This window comes from Mauremys reevesii, linkage group 6, assembly GCF_016161935.1.
Source record: "Mauremys reevesii isolate NIE-2019 linkage group 6, ASM1616193v1, whole genome shotgun sequence".
NCBI lineage: Eukaryota > Metazoa > Chordata > Testudines > Geoemydidae > Mauremys > Mauremys reevesii.
The window spans coordinates 32,212,156-32,227,895 of NC_052628.1; the positions used below are offsets into that span (position 1 = coordinate 32,212,156).

General features: G+C 41.0%; 1 protein-coding gene across 3 annotated transcripts in view; it reads right to left on the bottom strand.

Annotated features, from left to right (window-relative positions):
• The window catches only part of ARL15 (ADP ribosylation factor like GTPase 15), a 314,760-nt gene that overhangs the window by 249,810 nt on the left and 49,210 nt on the right, over positions 1 to 15,740 (bottom strand). The gene's annotated exons all lie outside the window — the stretch shown is intronic.

Below are 15,740 nucleotides of genomic sequence, written 5' to 3' on the forward strand. Positions count from 1 at the left end.
TAAGGGTGATGAGACAACCTCATATATAGTTTTCTCAGATCACTTTGAACACTGGTCACATCTTTGGGACTAGCTTTCCTCTCAGTAACTCCAAACCCAGTACCATTTTATCCAATGAGTGACTTCACCTGGAAGTGATAAATGCTGAAAGCAGGAAACAGTTATTGATCAACAGCAGTCAGATGAGGACAATATTACCACCTCATCCTTCATTAAATGAAATCACAGAACCCCCTTTACCCAGTTCATTTAAAAAAAAATCTCACTTATTTCATTGTCTGGATTTAAAATATATTTAAATTAAACTGAAACAAACATTTTGTTTTACTCTCATGGTGTTTCTTGGATATCTTCCTCCCAATTATTTTTTTGCTTTGTAAATTCAGCTCCTGTGTGAGTTAGTAAACTATGAAAAATAGAGAACATGACACCCAACAAGAACCAAAACAGAGAAATTGAGCTGAGACAGGCCTTCTGTCAAACTGTTTAAACTCTTGGGGTAGGGGGTCCTCATGGGAGGGAGTTTTTATTAACCCCTATTAAAAGTTCAGTAACCAAATAGCACTTTGGATAAGGAAAATCTTTATTAAAATTTGATGCCCTCATCCCCATTCCCCTTTAATTATAGTTTTTCTGTTCTTAAACATCTTTGAGGTCTTCCAGAGGCCTTCCACAAAACCAGAAAAGACTGAATTTAGCATTCATGATCTTTCAAATGTGAAATCACATGTTAAATTTCTCATACCTTCTTTATACTATTTTATAAAAGAGCAAAAAAGGATGTAGGCCATTTTTTTAAAAACGTGTTTGCGGGTGATTTTTAAGAAATAGTAAACAAGGTTTTCATTAACTGCTGTTCCAAGTCAGTAATTGGCCGGCCCAGGAGTAGACATTGGGACCAACATTAAATAATGTCCACTTACTCCTCTACATAATTAATTCAAGACTACAAAGTTTTCATGTTAAAACTAAATTGGTTATTTGAAACTACAAGTATAAAAGATTGTCATATTCAAGATGTATTTCAAGGCAATGGAGTGCTGGCAGCACAATGGCAACTTAATTTCAGATACATACAGAATACTACAAATTGGATGGCTTGAAAAAATAGCACCGCCCTGCAGATAAAGTTGGGCACAGGAGGATTTTATGGCTGCTGAAGATCAGAAGATGGTCATCAATTAAATTATGAAGCTGTTTATATGACCCTTATCATAGTATTTCAGTGCTAATTTGAAATTTTGTAGTTTCAACCCCTGAAGTTCAATGCTTCCTCTCCTGTGAGCTCAAGTTTTAAGGAGTTAAGAGTCTTGTTTTTCCCTTGTATATTTTTCAACTCAAAGCAATTCTTGTTTGTTTGCAACAACTGCTGGATTTCAGTACAGGCCTATTTTGTTGGCTCATGTCCTGATACTTCCTCTCAGATCAGTTCTCAAATATATCAGGAATAGTAGTGAACAACTTCATAGTTCCTGACCTGCGCAGGCAGAATTTTCCACAAGCTTAGCACTGCAACACCTAAGGTAAGAAACAGTTCAGAATTTGGCTCTCAAGGACCCAAATTCCTACCCAAAGACTCCCCATTTAAGCTGGACAAGTCTACCTTCCTCACGTCTTCTACAAAGTGGTGCCTACTGGCTTACTCAAGGTAATGGAAATCAGAAAGCAGAACAGGGAAATGAAGGTGTTGCAGCCAGCATTTTTCTTGCCTCAAATATTCAGGACCTATTGCAGATAATCATGTAAAGGAAAAGGCATTGCTTTGCAAAATGGTTCAGTGACAACACTGCCATCTCTGTCCTATAAATACCCCTTCTCAATGAGACAAAAGAACATGGATTCGGTCTCTTTCCCCAAGAAGGAACGCACACTGAACGACATATGGATGCAGCAGTGGGAACGTAAGGGGCAGGGAATCCCCTGTGAAAGTGAGGTGGCTAATTCAAAAAACAATGAAAGGAAATACTTTTCTTTTTACACAACAACATGTAACTGGACTGAAGAACTCATTGCCAGCGGATATTGTAGAAGCTGATAACTTAGCAATATTCAAAGATGGACTGGGTTTTGACATGGATAACAAGACTATCAAGAGTTCTAATAATTCATACAAAGTATTTGCTGGGATGAAGACAAATCCTAAATGATTTGGGACCATCATGGGGGAAAGAGGAGGAGAAGGGGCAGATTATCCCACATCTGCTTACCACAGGGTTTTTTGCACCTTCCTCTGAAACATCTAGTGTTGGCTACTGTCGGAGACTGAACGTTGGACTAGATGAACCATTGATCTGATCCATTACGGCAATTCCTATGTTCCTAGCTCCTATGGAAATGTTATAGAGGAACAGCGCCCCTCTACTGTCCATGTGGAGCACAAGGTCCCTTAAGCAGAATCAGACTATTAAACCAAGGTTCCACTCTTCCTGCAGGACAGTATTAGTGGTAGAGCAGCGGGAAACAGGATGTTTTAGCTAGAGAAGCGCAATGCAGACAGACATTAGGGTCAGCGGCCCCCGGAGCCCTCCCCACCATCACAACCAACATGTAAGGTAGGGGGGTTCCACCAAGGAAGCAGTCTATAAGAAGTGCCCAATTCTCCTTGCGAAGCACCAGCAGCAGAGGTGGGGTGACCATCTCTCCATTTTAGGCATCTGCCCCAGGCTCACAGCCAGGTTAGCAAAGCCTAGAGGTTTTCCTGGCTTTTGCTCAGCCTGGAACAGAAGGGTATGGTCACCTGTCTTTTCCCATTTTATCATCTTCGTCTCCAACTGCAACCACCTCAGGTCACACTGAATTCACCTTCTGACACCTACATCCCAGAAGTGCCTCGCTGTTCCGAACTCCTCATTACCACAGTTCTTTCCCCCTGCAGAATTCTCCAAACCACTCCTGGATGTCCCAGACCTCTTGCTGCTACCTTGCCTCCCACTAGCCAGTCTACCTCCAACATTCCCCATTCCCAGCTACACTTCACTATATTCTTCCTTAAACTCTTTGCTTTTCATGACTCCTCCCTCAGTCTCAACCCAATCTCCCCAACACACATTTCTAGGCCCTGTGCCTGGTTCCTCCCAGCTTCCTCTACCCTCAATAGCCAGGTTTTCCCTTGTACCCCAGGCTCCTCACAACTCAATTGGCTTCCAGCCAACCCTTTGTTGAACTGCAACCTAAATTTTCATTCTGAAGAAATGAAAGTGCTGGGAAGACCAACTATTTTCTTTCCCCACCTTCTAGTCTGTCAGCTTCCAAACGCCTTCCATGTTCACTTCCTTGACTTGCACCCAAACCCTCCATGTTGCCACATACCAGCATGCCAGATTTCCATCATGACATCCCTCTCACAATGGCAAGTGTCCTGGCTTTTAGTTCTGAAAACTGGTGTCCCACCCACCCCACAGGTCACCCACCCCACAGGTCAGGATCAGAATAAGTGCTGCTGTAATGGGTATTACACTGTTACTTAAATTGTTACTCAGCAATCTGGGTGCAGATGTTTCTAATACCATGATAGTTAGCTCCACATTCAAACTTCCCAGCCAAAGAATGCATGTATTTTGCCCTCTATATATTTTTATGGTTTGCATAATTTGCTAAATATACCATGTAAATTTTATACTAAATCACAGACAGTGAATTAAAAGCAGCTAGGAACAAATCACTTGCTTTACAAAGCATTCATGCTTTTCAATGCTCTTCATTACTATAGGAGATTAAAATGCACCCTCTAGTGGTCCATCATACAACTGCATACATTTCAAAAAATTGCACACATTTAGGTACTATTTTAAACAGTACCAAACATATTTTTAGGGTGGATTACATGAAATCATTCAGGGCAAAATTTGAGCCAAACATTTCACAGAATGTATATTATACTGTAGTTTAATTCTTTCCATGACGCCCAAAAACTTGAAATCTATCTTGCTGACAGAGCACTTCAAATACAGCCTGACTTTATTTCTCAATTCCTTTTAAAATGTTTTAACAGGAATTTCTGCTCCAGTTGGATACTCATTCCTGAGGGCAAACACCAAATACGTTCAGATCCTCCCTTCCACTCCAGCCTGCCACCTTGCAATTCCAGTCTGCTTTCAGTTTCATATCTGCAAGAGGTTAACACTCCCACGCAGAGAGCATTCAGAATCAAGGTCACTGAAACGGACTAGCCACAAAATATGTTAAAGTGAACGGGAGACAGGGAAATAAACTTGCTTTTTAACCTCTAAAAGATTGGCGGTAATTGCCACAGTAGTAAGGACAAAATTTTCAGGGTGATTGTGTGTAAGCTATTTGAGGATATTTGCACGTTTTTTTAAATTCCTTTAACATCAACCAGTTTCCCCAACCCAGTGGCCTGTTACAAAGGGCTTATCAGAGAGAAAGAGAGATTGACCTGCACAGGAAGCTCTATGGTAACATTCTCCAGTTAATTTAAATAAAATCATCTGGCATGGCCTTTTCTTGTTGTGTTTTGTTATTAACTAGCTTTTTGCTAATAAAGTTCTGATTCTGAAGTTATTTTCTTGAACTGTTAATTTTTAAGTCTTCCTAAAGGGGCAACACTGATCATGATAAATTTAAGACTCATTTTCAGAGTAAAATTACAGGAATTCAGTTTATGTAGCCTAGCAAGATGCTCACACAAGATGGTCGTATAAAATGATTAGCATAGTAATTACTCTTCACTCTGTCTACATTGAAATAAAAAGTTAAAGGATCATTTTAAATGGCTTATTAGGACAAAAAACCTTTGAAGTAAAACTATGCATCCAGTCCTGTCAAACAAAAGCAAATGCCAAAAATAAAACTGAAAACTAGAAATAACATTTTCTCTAATCCTCCAATTCCTGTCATCTTGCATGTTACTTAATAAATAGCAAGAAGTTTTCAGATAGAAGCATGATTTTTAAGTTGACATGACTTTCTGAAAGCAGCATTTAAAAGTGAGACTTACTCCTTTGGACCAACAATTCTTCAATGTATTCTGAAGTTTTATGAAGAAGAAAGTCTTTAAAGTAATACTGCATTAAACTATTAAATATGTTTAATAACTCTTACGAAAAATCAGATGCATCAAATATATAATACAATAATCATAAAAAGATCCAGCAGTCCAAGGGCCCAGTCCTGATCCCACTGACGTCAGTGAGAAGTTTCCTGGAAATTAATCCTGGATTAATTAAAAATAATCAAAACAGGATTGGACCCCAAAACTTCAAGATATTTAGGCATCTAGACCTAAGTTTTTGGTTGGTTTTTTTTGTTTGCTTGTTTTTTAAATCAATGGTAAATCATAAACATGACTCTGAAGGTCATGAAATTCTTACCTCACATGTAGAATAAATAAAAAAAAGTATACATCTACATCAGAGAAAACAGGAAACAGATGTGTTTTCACATGGAGAATGATAATAGAACCATTCTGCTAGCATATGAGATTGACAAAGCAGACAGTAAAATGTACATTTCAATTTAAAAAGACGAGCAGTGCCACGGGAAAACAAAGGTGAGATTTCCTCAAGTCATCTGACATGAGTAAACTAGAGAGGTTTACTAAAAAATAATGTAAGCTGTGTAAAGAGAGATTACTGCATTTAGCAATGGAGAACTTGATACTTATAAGAATGGCCATGTTGGGTCAGACCAAAGGTGCATCTAGCCCAGTATCCTGTCTTCCAATGGTGGCCAATGCCAGGTGCCCCAGGGGGAATGAACAGAGCAGGTAATCATCAAGTGACTCATTCCCAGCTTCTGGCAAACAGAGGCTAGGGGCAGCATCATTATATGTAAACTGATTTTAAAAAACTACAGTAGTGTATACAAAAGTACTTTGGATTAAAGTCATTAAATGCCAACAATTTCCTTAGGAGTTGATATTTCAGAGAGTGCAGTCAACTAAGTGTGTCCCACAATGCAGTTGGAATTTGGGTCATGATTGCAGGATCCTGAAATTTCTATAAAAACTAGAGATGCTTTGGGGTATTATGAACAGATTTTTGAGGGATTGCATAGAAATTCTAAACATAAATCATTCCAAGTCTGCTGGGTTCCTTGAGCATAACATTGAAAAAATCTAACCCAGACTTTCCATAATATAAAAAAAAAGGTATTCAAAAACTTGAGGAGAGCTGGCAAACAGGGAAGTCTCACACAAACTGAATTAGTCATAGATGAAATGAGGTGATCTAACTCTGCCAGTTAAACTTTATATTATCTCACCCCATGTGAGACATTGTAATACGTTTTCCAAACGCTCTGTACAATTACTATCACCTGGTTATTAACTGTATGAATCCACTGCTCCATGCTGCAACTTCTCTATTATCCCTTTTTAATCTGTTTTTAAAAAATTCATTTTTAGCTCCTCATAGGCCACCCTCAAAAGAGTACATTCAGAATCAAAATCCTCCCTCTGCTAATCACTTAACAGCCCATTTGGGAATAGCAGTCTTCTAAATCTAACCAACCCACCCATGATATCCATAGTAGCTCATGAACTGAGCTGCTCCCAAGTTAAGGTGAAATCTAAGGCATCTATTTTTCATCTGGATAAATATAGTGATTTTATTGAGTCAATGGTAGCCATTACCGCCTAATTTAAGTTTGGGTCTGAAGCTGACAATCAAGGTCTCTAAAGGTTTCCATGTTTGACAGAGAACAAGTTCTATACATGGTTGTGGTTGTAATAGTTGATATAAGGACAGATAAGTCTCTGAATATAAATATGGAAAGAAAATTGGGTAGGACATACCAAGAGGTCAAATACATACCTTATCATTGCCCACTCTGAGACAAAACAAGAGATAGATACTTCTGGACTTCAAGCTCTGCTCAACTAAATTAATAGACTCTGCAAACTAACTAATGGAGATGTCAACATTCTGGTCCCCCCTCAAAAAATATCCCCCCACGTTTTGGATGAAGTCTACACCTGTACTATTCAAGCTCTAAACTTCAACACACTGCCAGACAAACTGTACCTCTTAGTCCATGAAAATTACTCTTTAAAACAGCTCTCTCCTGTATCCCTGAAAGGCCAAGATCCTCCCTGTAACTAACTAAAAACAGGACATCTTCTACATAAATGCTGAAATCACCCCGAAGAAACAATCTAGTCACATTCTCTCTTATGAGTTTCTACAAGATACATCATAGCCCAGTGGTTCTCAAATTTTTTTTTCCCCCCCACAGACCACTTGAAAATTGCTGAGGGTCTCAGTGGACCACTTAATGATCTTTCCAAATGTTGTTTGTACCGTTAGCTAACCATTGTAAAGCGCTTTGGATAAAAGCGCTATATAAAAAAAAGCTTAATACACTTTTTTTGTTCTACAAATAAAAGCACACAACTCATATTTTAATATCAGTAGTCTTATCTTTCTAATGCAATGGATGTGCCCTCTCTCTTCCGCTGCTGCAGCCCCCGAACTGGGGCGTGGAAGGAGGACGATCTCTCCCTCTCTCCCCCACCATGGCAACCCCTGAGCTGGGGCTGGGAAGGAGGGCTGTCTCTCCCTTACAGCCACAGCCCTGGGGAACTGGGGAAAGTCATCTCTCTCTCTGGCCGCCTCAGCCTTGCATGTCTTAAATTCCCCCCAATCCCTCTTCTCACTCCACTTCCCCCTCCCCCCACCACCTATTCCCCCCAAGACCACCATCTCACCTTACATGTGTATCTTCTCCAGAGTCCAGGCACCTAATTAGTGGAGCCATGCCAGCGCAGCTCCACTAATTAGGTGGGTGGCCCTTCATTCTCTCATGTGCGGCTGCCCAGGCACGCACCTTAGAGGGAACTATCCGTGGACCACCTGAATGGAGCTCGCGGACACAGCTTGAGAACCTCTGCCATAGCCAATATGTATCAGTATAAATACCACCTCTCTGTTTCTACTTATTCACTTTCCCCTTTTCATAGAATCATAGAAAAGCAGAGCTGGAAGGAAACTCATGAAATCATCTAGCCCATGCACTGAGGCAGGACCAAATAAACCTACATCTCCCACCTGTTCTTTAAAAACCTCCAACAATGGGGAATCCACAATCTCCCTTGGAAACCTATTCCAGAGTTTAACTACCCTTATAGTTAAAATATTTCTTAATATCTAACTTTAAAATTTCCCTTGCTGCATTCCTTCTTGTTCTACCTTCCATGGACACGGAGAACAATTGAGCAAAGTCCTCTTTTTAACAACCGTTAATAAGTTTTCGGATATAACAAGTCCCTCCCTCAGTCGTCTTTTCTCAAGACTAAATATGCCCAATTTTTTAACCTTTCCTGATAGGTCAGGTTTTCTAAACCTTTTATCATTTTTGTTGCCCTCCCCTAGACTCTCTCCAATTTGTCCACAATTTTCCTAAAGAGTGGTGCCCAGAATGCTGAGTACTCCAGTGCTGAGTAGAACGAGACAATTACTTTCTTTGTCTTACATACAACACTCCTGTTAATATACCCCAGAATATTAGCCTTTTTCACAACTGCATCACACTTTTGACTCATTCATTGCCACTATAACCTTCAGATCCTTTTCAGCACTACTACAACATAGTCAGTTATTCCGTTTTGTAGTTGTGCATTTGATATTTCTTTCTGAGCGAAGTACTTTACACATCTCTATTGAATTTCAACTTGTTGATTTCAGAGCAATTCTCAAATTTATGAAGATCATTTTGAATTCTAATCCTGTCCACCAAAGTGCTTGCAACCCCTCCCAGCTTGGTGTCATCTGCAAATTTTATAAGCACTCAATGTCATTAATAAGAACATTGACTAGTACCAGACCCAGGACTGACCCCTTGAGGACCCACTAGATATACCATCCCAGTTTGATAGTGAACCATTGACAACTCGTCTTTGAGTACAGTCTTTCAACCATTTGTGCACTCATAGTAATTTCATCTACACTACATTTGCTTATGAGAATCTCATGTGTGACTGTCAAAATCACTACTAAAAACCAAGATGTATCACGTCTACTGCTTCCCTGCTTCATTAGACCAGTAACCCTATTTAAAAAGGAAATCATGTTGGTTTGGCATGATTTGTTCTTGACACATCTATGCTGGCTATTTCTTATAGCTCTATTATCCTCTAGGTGCTTACAAATTGATTGTTTAATAATTTATTCCCTATATTATATATGTTTTCCAGCACTATATTCACCCTTCTCCAGTCCTCTGGAACCTCACCCTTCTTCCCAGAGTTCTCAAAAAAAAATCACTAATGATTACGAGATAGCTTCCACTAGTTCGGGGCGGGCAAACTTTTTTGTATGGAGGGCCCGGCCCCCACCTCCTATCGCTCCCCCCCTCGGGACCCCTACTCCATCCACACACCCCCGCTCCCTGTCCCCTGACTGCCCCCGGACCTCCACCACCCCATCCAACCCCTCCTCTCATTCCTGATAGCAACCCCCAGGACCCCCACCCCATCCAACCACTCCTTTTACCTGTCCCGACTGCCCCCGCCGCCCCATCCAACCCCCCTCCTTCCTGACTGCCCCCGCCCCTGCCCCCATTCAAACCCATTCCCCACTGCCCCGCCCCTATCCACACCCCGACCACCCGAACTCCCCTGCCCTCTATCCAACCCCACCCCACCCCCCACTCCCTGCCCCCTTACCGCACTGCCTGGAGCACCGGTGGCTGGCGGCACTTCAGCCGGACCATGCTGCCGCCTCTGCCACCACACAGCACAGAGCACCAGGTCAGGCTGGGCTCTGCAGCCTCGCTACGCAGAGCATTGCGCCGGTGGCAGAGCGAGCGAGTTGAGGGTGCGGGGGCAGGAGGACAGCAGGGAAGGGTCTGGGGGCCAGTCTCCCAGGCCAGGAGCTTGGGGGACAGGCCCGCGGGCCGGATGTGGCCCATGGGCCATAGTTTGCCCACCCCTGTGCTAGTTCCTTTAGTATCCAAGGATGAATTTCCACAGGCTCTGCCAACTTTAATACATCTATTTCTTCTAAATGTTCTTTCCCTTCTCTGGGTTGTATTCTGTCCCTCTTGCTGGTAATATTAATCATGTTATGCATCTGGTCACAATTAACCTTTTGAGCGAAGACTGAAGCAAAATAGGCATTAAACAGCTCTAAATATTCTTTAACCTGTTCTCTCCTCTACCTCTGTCCCCACTCCTCTTTTTCCCCTAGTATTTTATAGTTTTTCAGGTTCCCATCAAATAGGACTAAAAAAAAAAAAGTCACTGTAGTACATAACTACCTTGTATATGACATTAGTCTCAGTTTCCTTTTGCTTATGTACAGAAGATATTTACCTTTGAGTAACTTGTAAGTAGATTGTTAAAGAACTACTTTGTAAAGATTGAAATTCCCCATGAAAATTGGTCAAGTCCTGATTTTCTATTCAACTGTCATCCTCATTTAAAAGGCTTTGGATTTTAATATACATTCATATTTCACTATGTAAAAAAAGCAACTATAGATCATCTAAACAATCTTTAGACAATATGCTGGGGACATATTTTCTCTAAATAATGTTTTTAAAAGCCTAAAAAGTCTGTTTAGATACTCACAAGGGAGACACTAGCATGAACAAAAGCATGAGGGGCCACAACTAGTCTAAGGAAGCCTACATTTCCCTTCTTCCTTCCTCCCGCCCACTGCCTTTCCCTCACTCCATTTCTCCTCCCCAATTCAGCACAAGGCCAATAGACCAGACAATTGAAGTTCTATATGTTGTCTTAATTTATCACCCTCCTGCAGCTGTAGGATTTCATCAGGCCTTTTGATTGGCCAGGCTGCCATGGGCTGCTATGTACACCATGTCATGTGCTGACTATTAATGAATGCTGAGGGACCATAAAGCCTCATTTCAGAATGCCAGGACACTGATCAAACTCCATTGTACTCCGGATATGCTGAAAAATCCAGCCCCTAAAATAGGCCCACTTCAAGTCCAGCAGTCTGGCTACTCTAAACAGGAAAGATTAGGATTTTCCATGCTACTTCCTGTATGTTTTTGTCTCATTTCTCCCCTGTAACAGCTTTAAGGTGGTGCTTTAAAAACAGCCTAGAGGATAGACATGTGGGTCAAACTGCTATGGTACAAGTCACCTAACACGTGGTGCTGCAGAGTGCCAAGGTCTGCACACAGACTCTGATGATTATTGTTAAGCTCTTAAAGGCCTGGGCAGAGAAAGAGAACACACTGGATGCTCTGCTGTCTCCATGACACATCTCAGTCAATTTAATTACATACAGAACACCTCAATTCCCTAACGTCCTTAGCTGAACTTTTTATAGAATGTAATATGCTGGCTTGTGCCAACTGACCTATAATATATCATAAATGTTTACTCAGGTTTGCAGTGGTGAAGAGGGAATTTCATGACAAATCTAGGGGAGGCAAAGGGCATAAGCCACCAATTTCCAATAAATAATAAGCAACTTTTGCTGGCTGTAAGTGATTGTTACATTGGGATGCCTATAAGATCCCACAGCTGGTGTTAGGTGAGGGTTCCTGCTAATTGGTGATGCGGACTTGGCAGGTTGAGGGTTGCGTGTGACAGGTCGGGGAGTGTGCCGCTCCCCTCACAAAACACACAGAACTAATCTCCAAGTGAACGAAGTGGTGGAGCAGCCACCTAAGCAGCAAAGCATAGTGTACACAGTGAGGTAGAAGGAAGGGAAAAGAGCAGCAGTTTTGCCAACTCTCAATTTCATTGCAAGTCTCACAATAATTAGTGTTTTTCTTAAAGCCCTGGAGTCATGTGATCACCTGAGGCTCTCGGATTACATTTATTTTAAATGAAATTTCTAGCCCTCATAGTTGCAAAGAAAGGCCTGAAAAATACTCCAGGTTTTTTGGGACTTGACAATACTGGAGTTATGAGATGGAATAAATAGAGTGAAGATGAAACTAGCAGCAGCTGGGAGGAAACAAGGTTGCCCCCACTGTCCACAGTATTGTACTGATAAGTGTTTATTTCTCAATCTGTGGGAGCAAGCCAGTGTGTACTCTCAGCTAATCCCCCTACTGGCCCCAACCCTCCAACCGAGAAACACTGAGCTAACACACCAGCTGCTTGCTAACTTATCTGGTAGACAGAACTCAAATACACAAACACGCCTGACATTCTAACTGTGCTAAGACTGATGCTAGGTTTATTTTATTTTTATTTTTTTAAATGATTTTGCTTAGGATGCTCATTCTGTCTTTAATCATCCATCTAAAATAGCTTTACCAGAAAAACAATTCCTCAGACTAATTAATGATCAATAGTAAAATCTGAATACCTGCTTTAACAGTCACATTTAAGAAAAAACCCAGCCCAAACTTTGTCAGCCACCAAAAAAGTTTAACTTGATAACTTCCTCATTTACGAAGTTCCAGTAGTACCAGACATGAGTGAGCAGCCTCAGACACAAATCAATCTTAGTCTGTTGTATATTTTTAGACTAATGGGTACACAATTCACCACTGTTTATATACAATATTACACAAAAACTAATGTGAAAACACATTAAGGTTGCAAAATCAAACACTCCAAACAGGGCTGGCTCCAGCGTTTTTGCCGCCCAAAGCGGCAGGAAAGAAAAAAAAAAAAGCCGCGATCGGCACTTCTACCACTGCCGCTTCATTCTTTGGCAGCAATTTGGCGGCAGGTCGTTCCCTCAACAGGGACTGAGGGACTCGGCACCAAATTGCCGCCGAAGAGCCAGATGTGCTGCCCCTTTCTGTTGGCCGCCCCAATCACCTGCTTGCTGTGCTGGTGCCTGGAGCCAGCCATCACTCCAAAGTTGGGAAATGCCAGAATGAAGGTTGATGCATGTGCACATGCATTATGACAGTTAAGTTGTGTCATCACTCAGATACTATTATTTCCTCAGTACCTCTGCCTCAGTCAGTGCACAGGATGGATGGTGCTCACTTAAAGTAAAATATTGAATAGCTGCTCATTATCTTCGTTGTTCAACATGCAGCCGCAGGCCTTATTTACTGCACGTTATTCAAACCCTGCTCTGAAGACCGAAAAATTAGTTTCCTCAAGGGGTTTTCTATGGCACAAATTAATGTTTGTAAGCACTGAGATACTTTGTTTTCACAATACTCCAATGAGATTGGGGGGGGGGGGGATTATCCTCATTTGACTGATTTCTCATCCCTAACATGTCCCCCTCTAATCAGTCCCAAATTGTGCAGTCTCTTTTCATATGGAAATCTTTCCATGCATCTAAAAATTGTCATCCTTCTCTATACCTCTTCTACCATATCTTACATATTTTGGGATGCAGTGACAAGTACACTGTGTACCATTCCTTTACATAACAGCATAGTATTTTACATCCCATCCTTTACATGTACAAGTCCTCTGGTTTTTGTTGCATGGTAAGAAGTGTTTTAGTGAATTTTTCCACAGTGACAACCAGATCGTTCTCTTGAGCAGTTATAGTTGCCTTAGAGCACAACAACGTATCTAAGAAGTTTGGTATTATTCCTTTCAAATGCATTAGCTTGAATTTTTCAATTTATTTCATTTTAAAAAACTGAAGAATTCAGGCCTATATATTTGTACTCATCCTATTCCGCATGCATTAATGCTGTCAACAAGTATACAGATCATGGAGCTGTAATTTCTGTACAAGATTCAGATTTCTACTTTAGCATCCACTGAATCTGCAGTTCTCTTCAACACCAACCCAGCCAATTTCAGGCTTCCTTTAATTTTCTAAATTCAATTGGTATTAGACAATCTTTTAGGATGCAGTTATGCTCAACTAATTTGATTACCCATGCCCAGTGCAAATCAGACTGTTTTTATAAGACTGAGGTCATCAGTGAATGCCTAACCCTTTTACTGAACTGGATTATAGTTTATAAATATATTATCAATAGCATACTTTAAATAAAAAATAATAATAAAAAAAAGACGTAGCTGAAGTTCTACAATGTCTATGCTTTAGTGTATGAGGAAAGCCACAACAGCATTATTTTCATATTGTTTAATTTTGACAGCTAGACTCCCTCTTGCAACAGAACTGAAAATATTAAATTTGATTTAAAACACACACTACATTCACCTTAGGATCATTTTAGAATTTTTGGATAAGGCTTGAAGGAATAAACTAACATCTACTAACCATATGCTAACTTGAAAAGTTGGCATATGGGAGAACCATACAATAAGCATGGCCTTGAGGCAATACCCTGGTGACATCTACAATTCCAATCCAAATTGGTGGGAAGGAGATGATGGCTAGTTAGTGTTGATCAAGTAGTAAAAACGTCACTTAATACTTTCACAAATAAATTAAGAAGTTTATGCTGCTGTTTGTAAGGTCTGACAGTCTATTAATGACAACATTCATTAATCCCTAAATAGTTTCCTGAATTTAGCAAGCCATGACGGTTTGACTGAAAAATTATATTGCAAGTGTGTTAAATTGTTTGACAGTGATCTATTATTTTCTTAAGAAGCATGTCATCCTACCAAGCTAATACCATGAAAAATATGCATCTTAGGTGACCAATTATGAACCACGAACAATGAATAGCAAAATAATCCAAGTGAACAATGAGCAACCAATAAATAGGATGAAACACGTCAAACTACTTAGACAAGAACATTAGCAGAAACCATAACTGGTTCAAAGCAGAAAAAGAGGGCAAGTTTTGTGGCATTATGCATTTGTCATAAGTAACCTGACCAGTGCTGGTGATATGTTTCCTAAAATGGTGCAGTCATCCCAGGATGCCATTCAAAGGTTCAGTCTTTTGTAGGTTCTGGCTAGTAGATGTTAAATTAACAACCTCCTGAGCCACGGAGAAGCAGCTTTCTTCCCCCACAACAGCTTCCTTGCTAGAGAGGGGAGGTTCACCTGGGTGAAAGAAGGCATCATACTGCTACATCTTATGTTCCCCCAGTCTGTGAGGGGTGGGGGGGAAGACGGGGGACGGACGGATGACATTCCTTCAGTCACAGTGAATAGCTTTTGTTGCAGTCTCTACTGCAATTCATCGCTTTAGCAAAACAGCAACACCACTGGAGCCCTCTGTTTGAAGAGTGAGAAAAACAGTTCTGTATCGGTTCACATTTAGAAAGTTTTCTTCACATCTGTAAGGGCTAAAAATATCTCCCCTCCCAACCCCCCTTCCCCCCAAATGGAGGATTAAATTCCTCAGAAATCAATGGCTTAGATGCCACCAGGAAAAAAAAGAGTTCCTATGAGAGGATCATCATAGAATGGCTCTCCTGATTTGAAAAGGCCTAGAAGAAGGAAGCCTGAAGAGAAGGGAGAGGACAGACCTTTGGTAAAAGGTTAAGTTGTTCACTGAGTAAGAGACAGCTTGCGAGACCTGCACTGATGGAATAAACATTGAGATGTGCAGTGAAAGTAGGGGAAGGAAATTGCCTGGGACAAGAGAAGGAGTGTAGGTGTAAGGCCTGATGTGTGAACCCGCTCCTTTTAAGGATCCCAGGCCAAAGCTTTCAGAGGACTGAAGGAAACTTCCTTCACTTTCCTGTCTCAGGGAACAAGGGAAATACCAGGGTGAACCATAGGCAAAATACTGTTTAAGCTGGGAAGAGGACTATTTTCTTTCCATTTGGACGTTTTCATCAGCTCAGAAGTGGAGGACTTTATGGTTTGGCTGCAGGACACAGCCACATTAAATCAGTCAGCCAGCCAAGAAACTGGCCATATCTAACACAGGGCCAGAGAATCAACTCCATTACACTCACCTAACAAAAAAAGTTGATTTGCAAGATGAAAAAAAGAGCAGTG